This window comes from Mauremys mutica, chromosome 2, assembly GCF_020497125.1.
Source record: "Mauremys mutica isolate MM-2020 ecotype Southern chromosome 2, ASM2049712v1, whole genome shotgun sequence".
NCBI lineage: Eukaryota > Metazoa > Chordata > Testudines > Geoemydidae > Mauremys > Mauremys mutica.
This window is the reverse complement of record NC_059073.1, coordinates 292,225,830-292,252,167: the sequence shown is the minus strand read 5'-3', so window position 1 is coordinate 292,252,167 and position 26,338 is coordinate 292,225,830. Positions and strand designations below refer to the sequence as shown.

The 26,338-nt window shown below is 45.8% G+C and overlaps 2 protein-coding genes across 7 annotated transcripts in view; one reads left to right on the top strand and one right to left on the bottom strand.

Moving 5' to 3' along the window:
* Positions 1-23,582, bottom strand: part of LOC123363081 (SCAN domain-containing protein 3-like) — a 47,490-nt gene extending 23,908 nt beyond the window's left edge. The window contains exon 1 of one of the 3 annotated variants that reach the window (XM_045003800.1): positions 23,564-23,582. The gene's annotated coding sequence lies outside the window, so the exon portion shown is untranslated. Of the gene's footprint in view, positions 1-23,406; positions 23,522-23,563 lie in introns of those variants that run through there. The other 2 variants (XM_045003803.1, XM_045003801.1) reach the window with 2 other exon arrangements.
* CCM2 (CCM2 scaffold protein) overlaps positions 1-26,338 on the top strand; it is a 95,089-nt gene that overhangs the window by 12,523 nt on the left and 56,228 nt on the right. The gene's annotated exons all lie outside the window — the stretch shown is intronic.

Here is a 26,338-nt window from a genome sequence, read left to right as displayed (position 1 = left end):
TTTTCCCCACAGGATCCTGGGTTCATTCGGTGCACAAGCCTGTTTATATCCTTGATCTAGGCCCACCTAGAACCAAAGGCCTGCCCCCTCAACCAAGGAGAGGAACCACTAAGTCCAGAAAACAAGAGTATGGAGTCAATGAAAACAGGGATGGAAGTGAGACGAATAGGCTTATAAGAAAGATACAGGATGAACCTGCTTTGGGGCTGAATCAGGGTTGTGTAATGGAGCGAGTGTTGTCTGTGGGACCTCTGCCTCATTTCTTGCAGCAGTCGGAAGGTATGTAGCGAATGAGATGGGACTGCAGGAAGAGAGAGGATGATCTCCTGGTTAAGGCTGTTGAGTGCTGCTCTGGGGAACTCTATTTTATCCTTACCTCTGCCATGGAGTTCCTATGTGATGGTGATATATCACTGAAATCAAACTTTTCACTGCTGGTCACTGTCTCTCACTTTCTGGGTGCCTGAGTTGATACCCTGGGGTGTGATTTGCAGAAGTACTGAGCACTCACAGGTGCAACTGAAGTCAGTGGGAGCTGTGCTTTGAACGTTCAAAGTGTTATATTATGTTAAGTACTCTGAAAAATCGGGTCTTATGTGTCTCAAATTGGGCACCCAAAAAGCTGAAGAAGAGCTGTGTAGCTTGAAAGCTTGTCTCTTTCACCCACAGAAGTTGGTCCAATAAAATATATTGCCTCACCCACCATGACTCTCTAGTATCCTCGGACTAACATGGCTACAGTAACACTGCAAACAAAAGATCACCGTATGTTTGTTGGGGGTGGCCTAGACGTGTCAGGTGTATTTGCTCTGATGAAAGTGGGACTTTTCTGTAATTTTTAGGAACGATATACATGGCAGAATGCAGTGTTGAAGAGCTCTGTGTAAACTTGAAAGCTTGTCTGTCTTATGATCAGAAGTTGGTCCAATAAAAGATACTACCTCACCCACCTTGTCTCAAGCATGGCACAGACTTACTTGACAAAGGACTGCTATTGACTATAGAAGGGTTAAAATGCTGTCCTGGAGCACAGCAGGAGATAAGGGTTTGTGTCATGTAACTGTCTGGTATGGTGTAAATGGGTCTTCCAGGACTGTCTGAAACCAACCGGTATCAATGGAGGTTCTGGGAAGACAATGAGAACCCCAAGGTCTGAACAGTTGACACCTATCAACAGGAAACTTGGGCAGGTGGAAAATGTGAACTCAACATGGGTCTGCAGGAGGAAGACACTGGACTGAGAGGTTACAGGAGGCTAGGATAAGAGCTGGGCTTGGGAGAGAGACAGCAGCTCTGACCTGGGACTGATGGGGGGTGGAGGGTAGAGAGAGAGGAAACCAAGTGATGCCTAGAGAAGCATGGCTCAAGGGGGCTTTAGTCAGCATGGACTGTGCCTTTGTGCTGGCCTGAGGAATCCCCAGTGTTATGTTCCAGTTGACTAGCAAATCCTACTCCGTTTAGAAAAGGCTGCCTGGTGTCACTGTAAATAATTGCTGAGGTGCTTTGGTCTCTGAAGAGGGCAAAAAGTCTCTGAACAGGAGTCTCTCTCTCAGTTGGACTCCCTGGGCAGAGCTCATGGTATAGAGCCTAGATGCTAAGGCTTAGATGTTGCAGCTGTGTGGTCTCCCCTTGTAGAAGAATGGGACCCTTTGCGGGTCTGGCACACTGACGGGGCTCCTCCAAGAGACTGCTGAAAAGCTGCTGGGTGTGAGTTAGATGAAGGCTTCAGTATAGAGCTATGAATGGGTTTTTTTGGAAGGTATATTAAACCTCATTCTTCACAGCTTAACACAAACCAGCCAATCTCCAGCAGGGGGAGGGATAGCTCAGTGGTTTGAGCATTGGCCTGCTAAACCCAGGGTTGTGAGTTCAGTCCTTGAGGGGGCCACTTAGGGATCTGGGGGAAAATCAGTACTTGGCCCTGCTAGTGAAGGCAGGGGGCTGGACTCAATGACCTTTCAAGGTCCCTTCCAGTTCTAGGAGATGGGTATAGCTCCCATTATTATTTATTTTTAACCTGTTAGATCAGAATGAGACCGGGGGTGGGGCTACAGATCCCACATCTGCCTACTGCTGGGTTCTTACACCTTTTTCTAAAGCTTCTGGTTCTGGCCCCAGTTAGACAGGATACTGCGCTGGATAGACCTTGGGTCTGACCAAGGAATGGCAATGCCTATGTTACCTGTATAGTCTTAGCCACATTGCAACTGGAACTAAAATAACTACATCACTTGTAATTCACACCTTCAGTTATTTCAGGGCCAGTTTGTGTAAAGTATCAGAGGGGTAGCCGTGTTAGTCTGGATCTGTAAAAGCAGCAGAGAGTCCTGTGGCACCTTATAGACTAACAAACGTATTGGAGCATGAGCTTTTGTGGGTGAATACCCACTTTGTCGGATGCTGCATCTGATGAAGTGGGTATTCACCCATGAAAGCTCATGCTCCAGTACGTTTGTTAGTCTATAAGGCCTGGTCTACATTGTGTGTGGGGGGAGGGGGAGTGTCAACGTAAGATGCGCAACTTCAGCTACGGGAATATGTCGACTTCAGCTACGCTATCTTATTTGACTTACCTCCCATCCTCACAGCACGGGATTGATGGCCATGGCTCCCCCTGTTGACGCTGCTACTGCTGCTCGCCCTGGGGGAATGCTGGAGTCGATGGGAGCGCGTTCAGGGATCGATATATTGCATCTAGACGAGACGTGATATTGATCCCCGATAACTCGATTGCTACCCGTCGATCTGGTGGGTAGTCTGGATGTACCCTAAGGTGCCACAGAACTCTTTGCCAGTTTGTGTAAAGACACTTATTTCTGAATACAAGCATCCTGCTTCGGTAAATAGGACAATCATTCAAAAATAAGTGTCCTTACACAGATTTACAATCAGAACTGAAGATGCAAGTTAGTTTCTGCATAGCCAAGCCCTCGAACATGGCTGAAATTTTCTTCCATCGTGGACCCAAGAAGAGAGTTCATGCAGTAAAAAGCATCACGCTGACGGCTATGGGGTAGTCCCAGAAAGTATTGTTAGACTTTATGTACTTGGGTACCTCTGAGTTTGGACGTGGCTAGTAGGATTGTGATCAGTGTCGCTTGGAACATTCTGCAGATTTGCATGACTATGGCTGGTGAGCTCTCAGGGTTGTGCTTCTTTGGAGGTAGCCAGCATTCCTGCCAATCCTGACTCTGTATTTACTGTAGGCAGAAAGCTGCAAAACTTCTGAAATGTACTTTGGCTGTAAAACAGTGAAAGGAAATGAAAGGATTCATGAATGCTAGTAAGACTGCCAAGTATATTCCAGCAGTTAAAATATGTGAAGAACAAAGGTCAAAGTGTAATCGACCCATCCTTAGACAGGGTGTAATAAGGGAGATGGATTCTCTTGAATCCCCTCAGAATTGAATGAACTGGCACAGGAACACTGATGGTAGAAAGATTTCCAAACAAACCAAAATAACGGGTTTCTCTAACTCAGGGAGAGGCTTTCAAGTACAAAAATAAGCTCCAGTGGTTGCTTTGTAACTCAGATTGACCTTGATATTGCTGCCAAGTGATGGCTGTCATAGGACCTTGACCTGACAGAAGAAGCTACTCCAGAAATGCTGTAGAGCAGGGGTCCCCAACCCCCGGGCCGCGGACCGGTACCGGTCCATGGCCTGTTAGGAACCGGGCCGCGAACCGAGCGCACAGCAGGACATAAGCGGTGAGTGCACAGCAGGACATGAGCGGCTAGGACATGAGCGGTGAGTGAGCTAGCAGAGCTTCATCTGTGTTTAGAGCTGCTCCCCGTCGCTCGCATTACTGCCTGAGCTCCGCCTTCTGTCAGATGTTAGATTCTCATAGGAGCGTGAACCCTACTGTAAACTGCGCATGCGATGGAGGGAGTTTTGCACTCCTTATGAGAATCTAATGCCTGATGATCTGAGGTGGAGCTGAGGCCATGATGCTAGCGCTGGGGAGCGGCTGCAAAAACAGATTACATTAGCAGAGGTTTCACTGCACAGAGACCATAATAAATCAATAGCTTGCAGACTAATATCAGAACCCTATCAGTGAGTGGCAAGTGACAATTAAGCTGCATCTGGTGGCAGGCTTTATAGTGGCCAGTGAGTTGATGTACTTCAATTGTACAGCTGCATTTGGTGGCAGGCTTTAAGTCAGAATCCGACACTTATATTAGTCCGCATGTGGCCCGCCCATTATTTTATTTACCACTTCTGTCCGTGCCTCTTTCCCGCACAGTTTTGGTAAGCCCACAAGCTAACCCTGGCCAAAATGAGTAAAAAACAAACGTCGCTGCAAAGCTTCTTTGAAAAGGGGGAAAGACCCAATGATGAGACAGCAGAAGACTCTAAGACGGCCAACAAAAAGAAAGCTGCATTTAAAAGAAAATACCAAGAGTCCTACTTAAATTACGGGTTCATTGCAACAGGTGACTCACATTCTCCACGCCCGCTTTGTATAATATGTGGCGACCGGCTATCCAACGAAGCCATGAAACCTTCAAAACTGCTTCGCCACATGGAGACCAAGCACCCTGCATTAAAAGACAAGCCTTTGGAGTTTTTCAAAAGAAAAAAACGTGAACACGAAGAATAGAAGCAATTACTGAAGGCCACCACTTCATCAAATGTGTCTGCACTGAAAGCATCATTCTTAGTGGCCAACCGCATTGCTAAAGCTAAGAAGCCCTTTACTATTGGTGAAGAGTTGATCCTGCCTGCTGCTAAGGACATTTGTCGTGAACTTTTAGGAGAGGCTGTAGTTCAAAAGGTGGCACGTGTTCCTCTTTCGGCTAGCACCATAACTAGACGAATTGATGAAATAGAGGATATTGAGGCACAATTGTTAGAGGGTGAATGAGTCACCGTGGTACGCAATCCAGGTTGACGAGTCTACCGATGTTGACAACAAGGCAACAATGCTTGTTTTTGTGTGATATATTTTTCAGGAGGATGTGCATGAGGATATATTATGTGCGCTTTTGTTGCCATCCAACACCACAGCTGCAGAACTATTCAAGTCTTTGAATGATTACATGTCAGGAAAACCGAATTGGTCATTTTGTGTCTCTATATGCACGGACGGAGCAGCTGCCATGACTGGACGGCTTTCTGGTTTCACTACTCAGGTCAAGGAGGTCGCTTCTGAATGTGAGTCTATGCACTGTGTCATCCATAGAGAAATGCTAGCTAGCCGAAAAATGTCATTTGAACTTAACAAAGTTTTGCAGGATGTGATTAAAATTATCAACCACATTAAAGTACATGCCCTTAACTCACGTCTGTTCGTGCAGCTCTGTGAGGAGATGGACGCAGAGCACACACGTCTTCTCTTATACACAGAAGTGAGATGGCTTTCTAAAGATAGATCACTGGCCAGAGTTTTTGAGTTACGAGAGCCGCTCCAGAGATTTCTTTTAGAAAAACAGTCACCACGGGCAGCACATTTCAGTGACACAGAATGGGTCATAAAACTTGCTTACTTGTGTGACATATTCAACCTGCTCAACGAACTCAATCTGTCACTTCAGGGGAGAACGACAACTGTGTTCAAATCGGCAGATAAAGTGGCTGCATTCAAAGCCAAACTAGAATTATGGGGGCGACGAGTGAATATTGGGATTTTTGACATGTTTCAAACATTAGCAGAGATATTGAAAGAGACTGAGCCAGGACCTTCTTTTTCCTAGCTGGTGCATGATCATCTATTTCAGCTTTCAAAAGAGTTTGAGCATTACTTCCCAACCACAAAACACCCCCGAACTGGGAAGGAATGGATCCGTGACCCATTTGTGAATAAGCCAGGTGAATCGACTTTATCCGTGCTAGAAGAGGATCAACTGCTTGAGATCACAAATGACGGTGGCCTTTAAAGTATGTTTGAGACGACTTCAAATCTCCATACGTTCTGGATTAAAGTCAAGGCGGAATATCCTGAGATTTCCACAAAAGCACTGAAAAGCTTACTTCCATTTTCAACATCCTATCTTTGTGAAGCAGGGTTTTCTGCAGTGACAACAACCAAAACGAGATTACGGAGTAGACTGGACATAAGCAACACACTTCGGGTGTCACTGTCTCCCATCACCCCCAGATGAGACCGTCTAGTTGTAGGAAAACAAGCTCAGGGCTCCCACTAATTCTGCATTATGGTCAGTTGTATAATTATTTAATTATATATTACAATAATAATAGAAATAAAAGTACAAAAATAAATGTAATGTGCTTGAATTGTCCCAAAACCATCCCACAGGTCCGCGGACATTTTTTTTTCTACGAAACCGGTCCCTGGTGCCAAAAAGGTTGGGGACCGCTGCTGTAGAGTACCTATTATCGTAGTGTCAAGGGGATTGAACCTCACAGTACCTGAGGTATAATACTTAGCCACCTCTGTAATAACAGATAACTCTGTGGGATTCCAGGGTAGAACTAAACAGGCCATGTCTACACTTAAACTGCTACAGTGGCACAGCTGCACTGCTGTAGCACTTCAGCATAGACACTAGAGCAATGGGAGGGGCTTTCCCATCATTTGCAGGTAACCCACCTCCATGAGAGTTGGTAGATAGGTTGACAGAAGAATTATTTTATTGACCTTTATTTGTTTATGCAGGGGGCATAGCAGTGTCTCGGATATGTGGCTATTTCACACCCTGAGACATGCTAGGTCGATCTTATTTTCTAGTGTAGACTAGCACCACAGTTTAGGACAGGAGGAGAATGCTGTATCCATTTGAAAAGGTAAAGTTTAACTCTAGGAAGCAGAATGAAACTAGCAGAGTTGGAATTTGGCTAGCGCATCAGACCTAATGTCCCATATTTGGCAGAAGGTGCCTTGGAATATTAAGCATTAAAACACTTCCCCCCCCCCAAATCCCTGCATTTGTAGGGTGGACTGTACACACAGACCTAACTTCTATGATTGTGATGATACCCCTTAGATCTGGCCACACAAACAGGACCCCTCTCCTCCCACTCATCTGAAAGCGGCTCCAATTGGCCAATGCTGACTTACACAGAAGAGTTCAACCTACTGAATCATAACATCGCTTGTGCATCACCAAGGTGTTCCTTGGAGATCTCATTGCCTAGGTCAGAACTTTGACAGCCATAACAATATGCTCTCTTTTTTCAGAAAGACTAGGGTGCGTTTGAACTGTCTTTGGGAAAGCCGAAATGTGCAGATCTCAAACTCAGGTGATCCTTTAGTTTAAAAGATCCCTTTGGTAGCTCTGCCCATAGCCTGTTTTTTGGCTCTTGGATAATCTAGTAAAGAGAGATTGGCACAAGAAAACACTTCAGATTCTTTGCTTAGTCTGACATGTATGTTCAGACTTGCAGTCAAAGCTTTTTTATGTGTTTATCTGCTGGGTATTTTTAGCTTAACCATTATTTAGCTTAACCACTAGCACAACAGCAAAATCTTCCAGATGTTCTTAACTAAAAATCCACCAAGCAGATTTTCCCTTAACAAAACAGATCCAATAAATACACAGGTTCACTAATTAAGATGGCTTGCATAATGCCACTAATTGATGTTAATCCATTGAGTTATCTCCACAAAACAAATGGTGCTGTAATCTTACTAGGGTCAGCTGAACTTAAAGATGGTAGATTCTGGGTTTTTCCCTCCCTTCTTTGGAAGCAGAGATCAGACACTGGGGTTGGTTGGTGCTCTAAGGTGGTACTGAGAATTCTCAAGTGCTTAGCTGTTGTCTTGGTCAGGGTCTAACTGATCTAACCATATTCTGTGTTTGAAAGAATTTTCCCCGAGATGAGATTGGCAGGGATCTGTGGTGGCCGTAGGGAGATTTTCCACCTTCCTCTGCAGCATGGGGCATGGCCACATGGGTCACTTGCTATGATCATCTTGTATCTCACTAATTCAATTTCCTACCATTGCAAGGGCCGTCGGCATTGTGCACTTTGATACCTCCTGATCCCTGCCTGTGGCACACAGTAGTTTAATCTGGAGGGCTGCGACACTTTTTTGTTTTAATTCTGATTGTTGGTCTTGGTGTGGGGGTGGCTGGATGGCCTTAGACTGACCTCGTTGGAGGCACAACCCTGCCTTCAGTCACATAGCATAAGAGAATGCAATCAACTTTAACTATAAACTCAATCCCAGTTTGAATATTAAGGCCTGGTCTATATTTATAGCTCTTCCCATCCAAGTTTTGTCAGTCAGTGGTGTGAAAAAAAACATGCCCTCTAGTGACATGGCTATGCCAACACAACCCCCTGCGTAGACACAGCTGTGCTGGCAGAAAAGGGCTTCTTTGATGTAGCGGAGTTCTTATACCTGCAGAGCATCAGGCTTGCTGCCATTAGAAAGTAAGGTCAATCTAGCAATGATGCTCAGGGGTGTGAAAAATTCACAGCCTGAGAGACTAAGCTGACCTATACCCCAGAGTAGATGGCACTAGGTGGATGGAAAAATCCTTCTATCGACTTAGCTACCACCTCCTTGGAGAGGTGGATTTACTACAGCAATGGAAGAACCCTTCCATAGCTGTAGTAAGTGTCTAGCCAGTACTACAGCAGTGCAGCTGCAGTGTTTCTACTGCAGACCTCTCCAGACACGCACATATCCTGTCAACTGTGTGCTGCATCTACACTAGCAGGCTATGGAGACATAACCTTAGAGCTCTGTGAACTGGATTTTGAGTGGATGCCATAAATAACTAGTTAAATCAGTATTTATTACTATAAGTACCAATGCTGCCATTACTGAAGTAAGATTTACCTAAAGCAAATGGCAAGTCTAACACCCGCCACTTCAAATATTCGTGTGCAAGAGACATCTAGCCTCACTCTGTTCTGTCATTTTCTGCTTTATTGCTAAGACTTCCTGCCTGTAAGAAAGGAAAACCACACCCTGTCAGGGTGGAGTCAGTCCTTTTTAAAAAAAAAAGACTTTCTCCAAATCCTGTCTGAGATGGGGAATTTGAAACGGTGAATAGAATGGACAGTTCCTGGGAATGGCTTTTCCCGTTAAACAAGGACTGGGAGTGTCTGATATTTCAGATGCTTGCTATAGTCTGGAGCAAACCAAGCGCTGGGTGTTTCACTGATTTCCAGATGATTAGGAGCCTAGCAATGGCTGAAGGCTGCTCTGGCATGGGACCGCTTTAGGAGTGTTTGTCATCTCCACCATGGTATGTATAGTTGTACTTAAGTTTGTTTCACTGCGTTCAGCCAGTGCTTTATGCTGGAAAACTTTTGATGTAACATTGCTTTATTGGTTCTTGCATTTTCTTATGCAGAAGCAAAGAAATTGGCACTTGGTTAAATGTAGCTGTAGTGTGTAAAGCTCACAAGATTTTGGGACTTAAATCTGAGCTGCTTTCCTTAGATTTAAGTCTGTTCAGGATTTTAATTTGTTAAATTTCAGAACAGATGAATAGCTTGAGTCTGACCTTTGGGGCACGGCAAAATTCTTCCATTCACTGCCCTGGTAAATTAAGGGAGAAGTGGAGCTGTCTTTGTTGCCCACTCTCACATTTGAGCATCTTGCAATATTTGTTTTTTTCTTAAAGCTCCAAATGCTGAAATCAAGAGATTGCACAAACAACTCAGCTTTCATTTTTTAAAAATACTACCAGCTTTAAACAAGTGAAGTGTCCCCTCCAAATTCAATGATAAGCCCTCAAACTTAAAAATCAGAATGGGGGTGGGAGTTGGGGGCTGACTCTGATTTTTGAACATTTGAGGTTGGAAAGATTGTATCTGTGTACACATTTTATAAATAAGACAGTAAAGGGCTCCTTATAAATCCCCATGACAAGCCTCCAGTCCTTGGTGATTTACTTAATATGTCATTTAAATTGCTAATTTTGAGAAGTGTTTATTAAAATTAAAATTTAGCTATTCCAGTGATAGGATGTTAGATCTCGCACTACACTTACCACTGAAACCTGTATGGTAGTGGGGAGAGGAAACTGTTTTCCACTTGCAATCTCTATCACAGTCCTTGTCACAGATAACTGCCAAGTGCAAGGATTCGGGACAGCATTATCATGGTATCCTACAGAGTCTCTAGAGTTTGGAATCTACAGTCAGCGTGAAATGCAAGGAAAGAAACTAGTGCTGCTTGCCTGCTGCCCAAACGTAAATGGAAAATACAGTTCCAGAAGATGTGATTTAATATTTTATGTCTGACTAGTCTATTTTAACACTTTCTAGTCTTGGTTTCAAGAACTCGTACTGTTAACCAGGGACCCTTGATTTCTAAAAGATGGCAACATCCAGTGGCATTCCTGCAGAAACCTCAGTACACTTAGGCTTTCAGGAATTGGCACTTGAGCACATTCTGGAGTTAGTAAGACTCTAGTTGAATAGTACTGAAACTTTTCAGGAATAGCTTTAAAGGGTAAAGATTAAAACCTACAGCTGTTAGTTCTGTTACAGTAACACCTAGACAACCCCTTTCTGGGATTGAGGCCCCTTTATGCTTGGTGCTTGTCTATGCATGTAGGACAGCTCCTGCCCCAGAGAGCTTACAATTTAGAGTCGATAGATAAACCAGATGGGGGAACAGCCAGCCTGGGAGGGGTGGTAAGAGGGGAAAACTAGCATATTTTTTGCCTAATAAGAGAAATCTGTATACCAGTTGCTTTAGCCATTGTCAGATGGCACTTCTTTAAAATCGACGTGCAATACAGGACACGTTGTGGAGGTAAATTTAGTAAACGCATCTATATAGTTTCTGGGTCTAAAATGTAGCTTATAGCTTGTTAGCTAACAGACTTATCAGTGATTCATGTTGAAATCCAACCTGATGTCTTAGGCCTGGTTACACCTTCAGTACTGCGTGCGGTTCTGGTCACCCAATCACAAAAAAGATTAGAATGGGAAAAGGTACAGAGAAGGGCAACTGAAATGATTAGGCGTATGGGACAATTTCCATATGAGGAGAGATTAAAAAGATGAACTTTTCAGCTTGGAAAAGAGATGACTAAGGGGGGGGATATTATAGATCTATAAAATCATGAGTGGTGTGGACCATTAGTCTGACCCAGTATGGCTGTTCTTATGTTTGCTTAAAAATTAGGGTGATGTTGCTACATTGCTCAGGGGTGTGAAAAATCCACACCTTGGAGCGACATAACTATGCTGAGCTAACCCGCAGTGTAGACTATATGAACAGATTGACAGAAGCATTCTTCTAGCAACTGTTGCTCGAGGAGGTGGTATTCCAACAGTGACGGGGAACCCCCCCCCCTTCCATCCCTGTTTGTGTCTATGCTATGGGGTTGTGCTGGCATAGCTATGATGCCACAGCTGTTCTGCTATGCACCCTGTAGTGTAGACGTGGCCTTAGGTGCATTGCTTGATTTAGTCCCCCATAGAAACTCCCATTTCAAAACCACTATGCATAATTAGGCCTGGATGTTCAGAGGGCCAGGACAAAGTTCAGGATATGTGCTAGTTATCTTACTCCTAGGCTGTGTAACTCCTATGGTATTTAGCTGTCTTCTAGAACCAACTAAAGGCTGTAGTGCAGCTCCGTAGTCCTGTTAGAATGTGGTTTGGTCCCAGTTATTCAGGCAAGAGCAAAACAATGTTTTAACACCGATGGGCTGGTACTATGCATTCTGCAACACCGATGAACTTGGAGACGTTGTGTGCCCTGATCCAGGTATCCTATGTGAACTGAAAACTTCAGCCTGTAATTCTGTTTGATTGTTTCCACTTACTGGGCCCTGGAGAGCATTCAGCAGATAGGACTGAACTAATCTTTCAAAAACTTTTCCTTTTGAGAGATCAGCTGCGTGCTTCCTGAGTCACGGAGAGCATCTCGAGATGAATATTTCCATGTTCTCACAAATATCCTGGACTGCTTGAGTTGCAATTGCAGCTATGTGATAGTACTCCAGAGTACAGTAGAGGGAACCCAAATTCACTGGGTGGATTTTAGAAGGGAAGGGTGGTTTTTTTTTAAATTATCTATTTATTTATTTTATTTTTTAAAGATTGGTTAGAATATCTTTCTTTGTTCTCCCCTCTCCCTGCCACGCCCATTATGCAGCATTGGGCAATTTTAACTTGTTTTGCAGTTCCTCTCTAAAGCCATTTCAGCAAACCTCATTCATGGGCAAACATGGCATCACACATTTTTTTTGTTTCATAGTTTCTCTATGTATGAGTTCAGCCTCACTTCAGTATATAATAAAATGCTGTGGGTAAAGACCTAAGTTGAGTTACATGAAATTTTTAAGGGGTGTGTGTGAAAAAACACTGTTCTAAAAATAATAGGGAAAATTCCTTTAATTTTGCCTTACAGGAAAATCCTGTTGGTTTTGCTGGAGCCCAGCTAGAGCTGGCAAAGCAGATTTAAACATGGAAGCACAGGAGGGCTGGGCTTTGTCTTGTACTGCGCTTGGCTCTTCCATGTAGCTTTTTTTTGCTTTGTTAATCTTGATATGTTTCTTTTGAGACCTGTGATTTGGCCATAAGATCACTTTTAGGGAGCTGGCAAATGAAGCTTTTCTGCATCATTTACATTAATGAAGCTCTATTGCAGGGGTCGGCAACCTTTCACTAGTGGTGTGCCGAGTCTTCATTTATTCACTCTGATTTAAGGTTTCGCCTGCCAGTAATACGTTTTAAGATTTTAAGAAGGTCTCTTTCTATGTCTATAATATATAACTTAAACTATTGTTGTATGTAAAGTAAATAAGGTTTTAAAAATGTTTAAGAAGCTTCATTTAAAACTAAATTAAAATGCAGAGCCCCCCGGACCAGTGGCCAGGATCCAGGCAGTGTGAGTGCCACTGAAAATCAGCTCGCATGCCACCTTCAGCACCCATGCCATAGGTTGCCTACCCCTGCTCTATTGTGTACAGAAATAGCTTTAAAATAAAATGTTGCCTGCTTCTGGGAGTCACCTGTGAATAACTCAATCTGTTGGTATCTATATATTAAACACCATAGAGTCTAGACAACACAAATGTACATTCCACAGACAGTCTGTTAGAAGCATGTTAAAGTGAGAAGGATGCAGTTAATGGGCCACTACCTCGGCATAATGAGTAGCGGATTCAGTTACAAGTGTCTAGGTTGCAGTACCCATGAAGGAAAAATCTTATAGAACCAGCAGCGGACTTGACAGATACTGATGTCTTCTGCCTTTCTACTCACAAAGAGGTGGACAGGATGACACGGTCCCTTAGATTGATTTGAATTCTTCCAGCACCTGCAACCAAATCCTTTAGCGGGCTTTGTGGCTTATATGCAGAGGTTCTCAAACTGGGGGGGAGGGAATGTATTTTGGGTATGTGTGAGAAGCTTTAGAGGGGTGGGGGGGAATTTTACCTACAGCAATGCCACCTTTGCTTCTCTGCTGCCTTCAGAGCTGGGCACCCAGCCAGCAGCTGCTGCTCTCTGCTCTGCCTTCAGGTGAAAGGACAGACACTGAAAAGCTCCAGCATAATCCTAAAATCACAGGGGCTTTACCAGCCTTCTTCTAATCTAGTAGGACTCCCTCAGCTTCTAATGGCAGGCCCAGCATCAACAGGCCTCTGCAAACAAAGGCCCTCGTTTGGAAGGAGGCAGAGATCCAGATGACAGGCAGAAGTCTCTGCCCTCTGTTTCCACTGCACCCTTTTTTGTTTCATCTTCTGAACCAGTGGTTCTCAAACTTTTTTTTTATCGCGGCCCACTTGAAAATTGCTGAGGGTCTCAGCGGACCACTTAATGATCTTTCCGAATGTTGTTTATACCATTAGCTAACTATTGTAAAGCACTTTAGATAAAAGCGCTATATAAAAAAAACCTTAATAATTAAGGTTTTTTGTTCTACAAATAAAAGCGCACAACTCATTTTTTAAATATCGGTAGTCTTACCTTTCTAATGCACTGGATGATGTGCCCTCTCTCTCCCTGGAGCAGCAGCCCTGGAGCTGGAGCTGGGAAGGATGGGAGGGGTCTCTCCCCGGCAGCCGCAGCCCTGGAGCTGGGAAAAGTCACCTCTTTCTCTGGCCACCCGCAGCCCTGCATGTCCCAAATTCCCACCGCCCCCTCTGACCTACTGCCTATTTACATGTGCGTCTTCTCCAAGGTCCAGGCACCTAATTAGTGCAGCCATGCATGCATGGCTCCACTAATTAGGTGGGTGGCCCTTCATTCTCTCGTATGTGGCCACCTAGGTGCACACCTTAGAGAAAACTATCCACAGACCACCTGAATGGAGCTTGTGGAGCTCTGGTGGTCCACAGACCACCATTTCAAAACCTCTGTTCTAAACAGCATTATTATTATTATACACATAAGAATTCTCATGGACAACACTTCCCCATTCCTTTTCCCTGCGGACATGAAGTCAGATTGCTTCAAACACATGGGAGTTGGAAAACTTGCCAGGAACGCTGTTCCATTCAGTTCTTGTGGAGAACCTTCTGCAAATATGCAGTGGCATGAAGTCTTCTCCCTACTATGGCAGCGATAGATGTGTTAAAGCTTATGTGGGAAGGGGGCTCTTATTGGTGCTATATGCTCCCCCCATCACCAACACCTCAGAAGGGACTTCAGGTTTGAGATTAATCAAATTCACGTGTAGATTAAATTCAGAATGGTAACTTTTAGCCTCTAGTTCTCATTCCTCCCTCCCCTCCCCCCACAACAAAACAAAACCAAACCCTCACCAGACTTGGTTTGGAGCCATCTTTGATAATGTCTACACTAAGGAATCTTACAAAGGAATAGCTATTTCAGCTGAACGATCTTTGGCACCAGAGACAGACCAAATACAGATAAGGCTGTGTGTCTGTCAGGGATTCGGTGACTTCTGCAGCAGCTGATGCTGGCTCAGGGGCTGCCCGAGCTGGCTATGGGGCTGGCCAGCAGCAGCAGTTTGGGTGTTTTGGGGGGGTTTCAGGGCTGGGGCAGTGGGTTGGGGTGTGAGTCCCACCGGCATGTCCCTGCAGCTCCCAGGCAGGGGGGCCAGGGGCCTCCATGGGCTGCCTGCAGGTGCCACGCCCACAGCTCCCATTGGTCAAGTTTTAGTTAAGGATCTATAGTAAAAGTCATGGACTGGTCACAGCCGTGAATTTTTATTTACTGCCCATGACTTGTACTAAAAATACCCGGGACTAAAACGTAGCCTTAAATATAGACAGTTGTGTCCTGTGTTTGCACTACTATGTTAATTAAACCCCTTCCCCCAAAAAAGAGCCTGTGTGCCCCACCCAAATGCCCAGGAAGGGTTAACTTCTGCTTGTTTTTAATGGGTTTGCAGAAGGGCCAAACACTGGCTATTCTCCTGGTGTTTATCAAGAGCTTCAAAGTACTGAACTTACCCTGCACATCTTTGGTGTGGTGCCTAGAGCTTTGTTCTTAATTACTTCAGAGCTTTTGCATGGCAACGTCATTCTTTGGAACCATGCTTCTAAAACCTTTTATAGCAGTTTTATCAACTTGATAAAACCTGGTTGAGCATTTTTCACTCCTCTGGTTTATAAATCCTGTGTTTCCCTTTTTGCTTTTACTGACATCCAATTTTTTAAAAGGGAAAATTTTAGGGAAGGAGAGCAAGTTAACCACAAACCCAGCTCCCAGACTGAGATGTTAACTGCCAAATTTCAGCCTTCAGCCCAAGCTAACTTAGTTATAAGTTTTTCAAACACATAGTTTGAAGCAAATACTGACACACCCTTATCTAGAACTGGCTGTATGCTCTGGTATAAGTGAAAAAAGCAAACTGAGCGTACAGATAAACGCCTTTCCATCCAGGTTGTTTGTTGATTGCTGCCCGCTAACCAGAATAGAAGGGGCTTTCCGAATAAACTGTCTTAAAGTTCAGTTCATGCAAAATTTTGCATTCTGGTTTTGCTGTGACATCACTGCTACCAGCAAACTTTGGTTTGAAAATCAAGGCAGCCGATAGGGGTGAAGGTAAATGGCGTTCTTTTAGTGGATATAGTTTTCAGTTAAGTGTGTGCTGTGAGTTATAAGCTTTAAATATCTTGCTTGAGATCTTATAAAACTGCCTGCTTCTCCACCAGGGTTTTCAGATAGCTGTGATGTGTGAAAGATGTGACGTTCCCAAGTACGCATAGGGTATGGGAAGGACTGCAAAGTTCTGTTCTTACAGGCTGTTTCTGAATATGCTTTACTCCCCCCCCCGCCCCCCAACAAGGCTTTCAGCACACAGTACTGCAGGAAATAGCACTTTTATAGTGAAGCTTCCACTACCTGAAACACCTGTAATTAACCTCAACAAGGCCGTGTTCCTTACATCTCCAAATTATACCCCAAATCCTCTGATCTTAAACTTCGTTTGTTTGTCCTCTCCCTCACCCTGGGGAGTTTAAATACAGAACAACCTTTGATTCTCCAGGTATCTGCAGATCACCAAAATAAATCATAAATTTGAAGTCACACTTCCATCTGAAAACTTTGAACCTGCTGTTACAAGTAACCATTAAAGCTGGAATTGTTCTTGTACATCTAACAGCATTTGGGGTAGCATCAGTTTACTGTTCGTAAGTTGCATTGAGTGTCTCCTGCACTAGCAGGACATCTCATGTAGTATTCTAGGTTTATTGGTGACTGCAGCAGCAAAACTGAAGAGGCAACAGGGAGGTACATACATGGAGGAATGAAAGAGGTAGGAAGGGTGAACCTGAGTTTCATGTTGCACCTTGGTTGCCCAAAAGAAAAACTCCTTATGCTAAGATTTTGAAAAACTTCCGGACGTACTGTGCTATTTAAGTATCACTCTATCAAAAAACCTGATTTTAATTTTTTTCATTAAAAAAACAAATTGATGGAATCTCTGTAAAGAGCAGCCTTTCTGCGCACCAAGTTCAGTGTGGAAAAGGCCTCTGTTCCACTGGTTTCACTTTTTCCCTAGGAGACATTGCAATGTGCTGTGATTCGAGAAGGCTCTGTCTTGCTGGTGCAAGTCAGTGGTTGTGATAAGCAGAGCGAAGTCGGCTTTAGTGGCCAGGGCACAATTAAAACAAGCCGTAACTCAGGTTCTGGGGACCTGAATGTGCTCTGCAGGTTGCAGGCTGGCCTTAGCTGTACTTTTGATCTGCTGCTCAGTAGGCCTGAAGGAGGAAGCTGTGGGTGAAGTGGATTGTGAATGGCATGATAGCTTGGGATCCTGCAAATAGTAAGACCATCCTTAGTTCAGTGTACCCCAGGTGCCTATGCCATGCTCTGTTTACAGTATTTGTTTCAGGACATGTTCAAACTTCAGAGACTGAAAAGGCTTTTTAATTTAGCCCTATATTTTATTGGACCCTGGCTTTTAGCCCCAGGGGACACCATGTGACTCAGTATGGAGTGGGGTGGATTGACCTGGGAATGTCGTTTAGTTTTACTGGGGCTGTCTGCATGGGGGAGGGAAGGTTCCTGAACACTGACCCAGGAACCTATCCTTGCAACAAAGCCCGATGCCAACTCTGTCCACATCTATTCAAGTGACATCATCATAGGACCTAATCACATCAGCCATGCCATCAGGGACTCATTCACCTGCACATCTACCAATGTGATATGCCATCATGTGCCAGCAATGCCTCTCTGCCATATACGTTGGCCAAACCGGACAGTCTCTACGCAAAAGAATAAATGGACACAAATCTGACATCAGGAATCATAACATTCAAAAACCAGTAGAACACTTTAACCTGTCTGGTCACTCAATAACAGACCGGAGGGTGGCAATTTCACAACAGAAAAGCTTCAAAAATAGACTCCAATGAGAAACCACTGAACTCGAATTGATATGCAAATTAGATACAATCAATTTAGGCTTGAATAGAGACTGGGGCTGGGGCTACACTTGGCACTTCAAAGCGCTGCCGCGGCAGCGCTTTGAAGCGCTAAGTGTAGTCAAAGCGCCAGCGCTGGGAGAGAGCTCTCCCAGCGCTGTCCGTACTCCACCTCCCTGTGGGGAATAACGGACAGCGCTGGGGCTTTGACCACACTGGCGCTTTAAAGCGCCGCAATTTGCAGCGCTGGAGAGGGTGTGTTTTCACACCCTGCTGCAGTGCTGCAAATTTGTAAGTGTAGCCAAGCCCTGGGAATGGCCGAGCCATTACAAACCTTGAATCTATCTCCCCATGTAAGTATTCTCACACTTCTAATCAAACTGTCTGTACTGGGCTATAATGATTATCACTTCAAAAGTTTTCTCTTACCAATTCTGAGAGGCCAAATTAAGTAAGACAACTCCCACCTTTTCAGGTGTGTGTGTGTCCTCACTATATGTTCCATTCTGTGCATCCGAAGAAGTGGGCTGTAGCCCACAAAAGCTTATGCTCAAATAAATTTGTTAGGGCTTGGCTACACTTACAAGTTGCAGCGCTGGTGGAGGCTTTCCAGCGCTGCAACAACACCCCGTCCACACTTGCAGGGCACAACCAGCGCTGCAACTCCCTGGTTGCAGCGCTGGCTGAAAACCCATCCCGGCAGAGGTATAAGGAGTGCAGCGCTGGTGATCCAGCGCTGCCCAGCAGGTGTGGACACTCACCAGCGCTTTACCTGTCCTCCAGGGAATAAGGAGGTATCCCAGAATTCCTGTTCAGCCACTCTGCACATCAGTTTGCACTCTACTGCTCTTGGCTCAGGTGACCCGCCCTGTAAATGCCCCGGGAAATTTAAAAATCTCCTTCCTGTTTGCTGCAGCCAGGTGTGGAGTGCAATCAGTTTTAATCAGTTACAGGTGACCATGCCTCCACGCGGCAAACGAGCCCCAGCATGGAGCACTGGTGAATTGCAGGACCTCATCAGTGTTTGGGGTGAGGCATCTGTTCAGGCACAGCTGCGCTCCGGCCGTAGGAATTACGATATCTTTGAGCAGATATCAAGGGCCATGCTGGATCGGGGCCATGATCGGGACGCAGTACAATGCAGGGTGAAAATTAAAGAGCTGCGGAGTGCCTATTACAAAGCCCGAGAGGGGAATCGACGATCCGGAGCTGCTCCCACGACCTGCCGTTTTTACAGGGAGATGGATGAGATACTTGGGGGTGACCCCACTGCCAATCCCAGGATAACGATGGACACTTCTGAGCAGGCTGGGGGACAGGAGGAGGAGGCGGAGGAGGCGGCGGAGGCGGAGGCGTGGGGGGGGGAGGAAACCGCGAGTGAAGCTCCTGGCATGGGGGAAGAAACCGCAGATTCCCTGGAGGCATGCAGCCAGGAGCTCTTCTCAAGCCAGGAGGAAAGCACCCAATCGCAGCAGCCAGCAGTTGCAGAAGGACAAGCAGAGGAGCGTGTTACCGGTAAGGGGCTTTTATTTTCTGGGTGAAATGTTTCTGGAGAGGAGGGGGGGGTTATGGATGCATGCATGCCAGCCTCTAGATGTGGAATAGCCCGTTGATGTGGTCTATCACGTCGCGGTAATCTGCCTCAGTTATCTCAGCAAAAGCTTCATCCAGAGCGTGGGCAATATGCCTGCGCAGGTTTATAGGCAGAGCCACTGTGTCCCTTGTCCCAGTGACGGTGACGCGTCCGCGCCACTCTTCTGCCAGTGGTGGGGGGACCATTTCTGAACACAGGCAAGCCGCATAGGGTCCCGGGCGGAATCCACATTGCTCTAAAAGAGCCCCCCGCTGTTCCCTAGTGACTCGCAGTAGGGAAACATCTTCCAGGATTAAGTCCTGTGAAAAATGTTGGGAGACTCTTTAGTGAAGAGATAGGGAGATAAGATCACCCCTGCATCTGCATTTCACTCAACCCCTCTAGCACTCCAGATTACCCGAAGCAACCAGCTCCCCTCTTACACCCAAGCCCCACTTCTCCCCATATAAGCACTGCTCACTCACCATGTCGTGGCTTCTGTAGTGTTATGCGTGTGGGTAAAAGAATGCTTAAATAAGAACTCACTCCCTCAGTGTAACAATTCATGTCTGGAGATAGTGGATACAATGCTGCCCGTGTTAAATGTTGTCATTTCTGTTTCTACAGTGACCTTGACTACTGGACTGCCCAGATGTTCAACATCACAGAGGCTTCAAAATTTGAGAAAAAATCCCCGAAAGAGCAAAGAAGACATGCTGAAAACTGTTCTTAATCAGTCTGCTCGAGAGAGTAAGGACTTGAAGGATTGGCGAGAGAAAGAAAGCAGGACACGCAAGAGAAATGCAGTGGCCAAGAGGAAAACCACGGAGCGGCTGCTAAGCATCCTGGAGCGCCAAGCGGAGTCTATAGAGTCACTCGTTGCCATGCAAGCAGAGCACTACCGTGCTACTCCCCCACCCGCCCCGTCCTTTGTGCCTTGTGCCCCAATGTCAGCTCAAACCACCTTTCCCCAGCATCCAGGTTCTTACCACCACCAGCTGCCTCCAACACCTGTATGTTCCCCAACCAGCCCTGATACCTACCACCACCCTTACCCTCTGCATTCAACCCCCATCACCATGCAGTATATGAACCCTGAAGTGCAGGATTCATTAAACAGCAATCCAGACAGGGCATATGCAAACTTGTGACTGTACAGTTCACCAACCCACACCCCTGCCCTCTTGTGTTCATGAAATGTTGTGTGTCTGTCTGTCTGTCAAGGAAGTTTTTTTCTTTTCAATAAAACAATTCTTGGCTTTGAAAACAGTCTTTATTATAGCAGATAGTGAAAGATACCTTAGCCCAGTAAAGAAAGAGGCACTACAAATCATATTATTATTATGGATAATAGAATAACAGTGTAAGCAGTGCAATTCCCTCCCATGCAAGGCAGCAAACATTATTGTTGGCTTTCAGCCTCAAATTCTTCCCTCAAGGCATCCCTAATCCTTGTAGCCCTGTGCTGGGCCTCTCTATTAGCCCTGCTCTCTGGCTGTGCATATTCAGCCTCCAGGACTTGAACCTCGGTGGTCCATGCCTCACTGAATGTTTCACCCTTCCCTTCACAAATATTATGGAGGGTACAGCAAGCGCATATAACCGCGGGGATGCTGCTTTCCCCCAAGTCTAGCTTCCCATACAAGCAACGCCAGCGGGCTTTTAAACGCCCAAAAGCACACTCCACAGTCATTCTGCACCGGCTCAGCCTGTAGTTGAACCGGTCCTTGCTCCTGTCAAGCTTCCCTGTATAGGGTTTCATGAGCCAAGGCAGTAACGGGTACGCGGGGTCTCCAAGGATCACAGTGGGCATTTCGACATCCCCTACTGTGATCTTCCTGTCTGGGAAAAAAGTCCCTGCCTGCATCTTCCTGAACAGGCCACTGTTCCGAAAGATGCGTGCATCATGCACCTTTCCAGGCCAGCCTGTGTAAATGTCAATGAAACGCCCGCGGTGATCCACAAGCGCCTGGAGAACCATAGAGAAATACCCCTTCCGATTAACGTACTCTGATGCCAGGTGGGGGGGGGCCAGAATAGGAATATGCGTCCCATCTATCGCCCCTCCACAGTTAGGGAAACCCATGTGTGCAAAGCCATCCACAATGTCCTGCACGCTCCCCAGAGTCACGGTCTTTCTTAGCAGGATGCGATTAATTGCCTTGCAAACTTGCATCAAAACGATTCCCACGGTCGACTTTCCCACACCAAACTGGTTCCCGACCGACCGGTAGCTGTCTGGAGTTGCCAGCTTCCAGATTGCAATAGCCACTCGCTTTTCCACCGTCAGGGCAGCTCTCAATCTTGTGTCCTTGCGCCGCAGAGTGGGGGCGAGCTCAGCACACAGTCCCATGAAAGTGGCTTTTCTCATACGAAAGTTCTGCAGCCACTGCTCGTCATCCCAGACTTCCATGACGATGTGATCCCACCACTCAGTGCTTGTTTCCCGAGCCCAAAAGCGGCGTTCAACGGTGCTGAGCATTTCCGTAAATGCCGCAAGCACTTTAGTGTCACACGCGGCAGGCAAATCCATATTGATATCATCGTCGGAATCCTCACTGTCACTTTGGAGCTGAAGGAATAGCTGGACTGCCAAACGTGTTGTGCTGGTGACACTCATCAGCAGAGTCCTCAGCAGATCGGGCTCCATTTGCCACAGAAATCGCGATTCACACAGAGAGTAACAGAAAGACACTCACAATGGCGCCAAACGCTGCTGGAAAGAGTGAATGCTGGGATGTGAAGCGATGCACCACGGGGCGCTGGCAAACAGGAAGCGGAATGACCCGCACACTTCCTTCCCCTTCCCACAATACTCAGCGCCAAAACGGCGCCAAAACGGGACGAGGTGCTCTGTGGGATAGCTGCCCACAATGCACCTCTCAATACAGCGCTGGAAAGTGCTGCAAGTGTGGCCACACTGCAGCGCTGGTAGCTGTCAGTGTGGCCACACTCCAGCGCTGGCCCTTCCACAGCTGCATGACCAGCGCTGTAACTCCCAGCGCTGCAACTTGTAAGTGTAGCCAAGCCCTTAGTCTCTAAGGCGCCACAAGTCCTCCTGTTCTTTTTGAGCCTGTAACCTGAGCCAGGAAGAGGGGTGGGGTGAGTTGACACCTTTGCCCGGGAAACTGGACAAAGGGAGAGGGGGAGAGTAGGAGGGAGAAGAGAGCCTGCTGGAGGGTGTTTTGGTTTCAGTTTGGGGCTGGCTGGGAAGAGGCCGGGAACCCCTAGTCTGGGATCTAAGCTCCCTGCCCCCCAGAGGGACCTGGCTGAGGGGTTCCTGGTTGTACCTACAAGCCCTGCTTGGGACTGTTCCTGTCGTCTAATAAACCTTCTGTTTTACTGGCTGGCTGAGAGTCACGGTGAATCGCAGGAAGTGGGTGGTGCAAGGCCCTGACTCCCCCACACTCCGTGACACACCATCACATCTCATCAGGGTCATCCACTGAGCTCCTCTGTTAAGGTCTCGTGCTCCTATTTTATAGCTTCTCCCTACTTCAGCTCTGACCTAGCTCAGTTCTCAAATTATGAATATAACTCCACCCATCATTCACCATTTTCTAACATAGTACATATGCACAATTCATAAAAATAGGAAAATATGAAATTGGATAATTGCTTAAATAAATGTATATTATAGTGTACCTTCCTAGGTAGCAAAAAGATGTACCAAACCTACTCTAAAGGCTTTATTTAGTTTGTAAATCAACATATTTTAGAGGTTGTATCAACCAGTGAGAATGCACCTTTCTTTAGAAAATAACTGAAATACAAATGGAAAAGTTGATCTAAATCAAGGCTTTCCACTTCGTTTAAATCAATCCACCCTGCCCACAGTGCTACTTCAAACACTCACTGATCACTCGCACCCCTGGGAGTTAGACAAGTTGCCTCATTTTACAGACAATCCCCCTGTAGAGGAGTTCTTAAGGGGTTTTAAATCTGTCCGAGTTTTAGAATTTGGGAGTTCCTTGGCTGACTACATACGCATTACCTTTCATGTTGCCAGAGCTACTGTTTACCATGTCTTCTGTCAGGTAGTATTGATTTCATTTGATTACTATTAGTCAGTGTACACTTGAGTCACAAAGAACCTACTTACAGTTCTGATTTGCATAATCATATTGTTAAAATTGATTGAAGATGAGCCTCTGTATGGAGCTCAACAGAATAAGAGATGGGTCTCTGCTGGGAGAGTGACTCTGCCTCCGTCGCCCAGTGCAGTGTTCAACACTTTCTGGGGAAGGAAATGTTCCTACCTTCAGTGCAGCATCTACGCCCATCTGCTTGTGATGACAGCATGTTCTAATAGGAATGTGAAACGTGCGGTAGGAGCTAATATGCTTGGCGCTACTTTAGCATTTGTTTTAACTGTTCAATATTTTTACCTGTTGCACTGCTGCGGTCATGTACTTGGTAACTGATTTGGAAACTTTGCTACTGCAAATATTTGCATCCACTGCAATAATATGTTACCCATTAAGTTACTTCAACATATTCAAGAATGACTCTGCATCTGCCCAGCAATCATGTCCATGTAGTCCAGAATTGCGGAAGCAACCTCCATATAGCTAACGTAAACATGCCAGTTTTATGGCTAGTCTACACTGGCAATGCTTTAACATGGCTTGTGTGGTCGCGGCGCAGCTCTAAAAAACCTACCTCCACAAGGGGTGTGGCTACCAGCGCTGGGGCACTGTCTACACTGGCACTTTACAGCGCTGTGTTTTTTCACACCCCCTGAGCAAGGAAGTTGCAGTGATGTAAATTGCCAGCGTAGACAAGCCTTTAGATACCGGTAATACTGGCACATCCTACCCTGAGAACCAGGATACTTGTACTTGAGATATGATGTGAGAGGAGGAAAAAAGCAGGATGCTGGGTATCAATAGCACTGTATAGCTTAGATCATTCACATTCAGAACACTGTCTGGCCCATGCTTTATAATGCAGGAAATGAGAATTAGTCCCATTGGTTTGCATTAAAGTTAATCTAATCCTTGTTCATATATAAAACCAACCTGCACTGCTTTTAAACTGGGCTGCATTTTTCCCCACACTTCACTCAAAGGGCTGAATGGCCTTTAATCCGGCTGCCCAAACAGCATTCACTCTTGAAGTGACAGGAATCACAAAGGAGACTGGTAGCTAAGTGTGGGTGAGAACAGGCTTGCAATAGGCGGGCAGTGCGCAACCAGAACTACTGTGTTCAGAGCCCACAGATACCATAATAGAAATGGTTTCATCCACCATGGCAATGCAGTAACTGCTGTGTCGAGTAGTTGGGCCTAGATGCTAGCAATAGCATCCTCTCCCCAAAATACATGCATCTGAAGAAGTGGGGTTTTTACCCACAAAAGCTTATGCCCAAATAAATCTGTTAGTCTCTAATGTGCCACCAGACTCCTTGTTTTTGTGGATGCAGACTAACACAGCTACCCCTCTGATACTTTGGGGTCCTGGTCCATGACTGAGGCTATTAGGCTCTATAGTAATACAAATAATAAAAGACTTTTGTGTAGCTCTTCCAATGAATGGAAGGATGGTCTTATGGTTAAATATGGGATTTGAGAGATCTGGATTTAATTCCTAGCTCTGCTACCAATACACCGAGGCCACAGTCCCCCCCACTAGCTTATCCTGGAATAGAACATGAAAAACCTTTGAAAAGAGCAGAAAAACAAACATCCCCTCTGACCTTGCACGTTCCTCTGGCTTTCCTGGAGCATCTTGTCTTATCTGTGTCTGCATCTTAAATCTTGTTTACACTGGTACTTTCCAACCCTGGGAAGAGTGCTAGCACTGGGGAAGTGCTAGTGGAGACAGGGCACAGGCATCTTCACCACAGTTCCTGACCCCGCTCAGCCTTAGCAACATGGTGGTAATGACACCTGCACCTTGTCAAGGGTTCATCTAGACACATTGTACCTCACCCCTACCACCGGTCAGATCTACATTCCAGGCTTCTGCCTGCGTAGCTTTGTTGGCCCAGGGGGTGATGGGGTGTGATCTCAGCCTTGTTCATTAGGTGTGACATTTATAACCAAAATAGTGATACTGGTACAAAAACAGTGTGTGGACCAGCCCCTAGCATTTGCACTGGTGCTAGACCAATGGTGAGCAAAGCACTGCAAAGTCCTGGTCTAGACATACCCTGTCAGTGCTTTACAAATCACCTTCTGACCGAAAATCGAACCGACCCCTTCTGCTTTGTTTATATTGTTAACCCTGCTGCAAACAGGCGAGGGGCTGTCACTCCAGCTGATGCTTTTTAAAGTTTGAATAAATAACGTTAATGTTCCCATGTGAATAATCAGTAGAAAAGGAAGGGTTAATACCCTCTCTTCCTATGTATATTTTGTCCAGTATGTCCAGATAAAAGGCAGTGGGAGACAGGGCCTGCAGGTAGACAGGGTTGGCTGGGAAGTGGCACAGTGAAGCTAATAGGTGACATTAGCCAGAAGTCTGACTGGTGGAGGTTGGGAGGGGAAGGCACGAGGGAGGTCGGAGTGGGACAGTGTCCAGATCCAGAGGTAGGATTACAGAACAGTGTTGAGGTCTCTTGTTTGCTGTCAGTGTGATGACAAACGGAAGGCACATGTTTTCTACTGATTGCATCTGGAGAGTAACTGAGTCTGCCTGGTATGGAATTACCAACTAACTAAAGTTTAACTCTTGTGTAATGAAACTGGACCACTTTTCTTATGCGATTAGAGCCTTGATCTTGCAACCAGAACACAGACAGACCCTTACACCCATGTGGAGGCCACTGAAGTCAGTGGGCCTCGGCCCAGGTTGGGGAGTCCACCACACGGATGTGATTACAGGATTGGGGCTGAGGTCTGTGGTGTGCAGACTGTAATTGGCAGTCGCCTGCTCATCACAACACAAACAATGAGCTCTTCATAAAACCCACAAATCCGGTCTGTAAAGTTTCTTTTCTTCTGTAACTAAGTCAAATCTCCCTAAAATAAACTGGGTGAAGGGTGGGGGACACTTCCTATGGGATTGAAAATAAAACTCTTATGTGATCT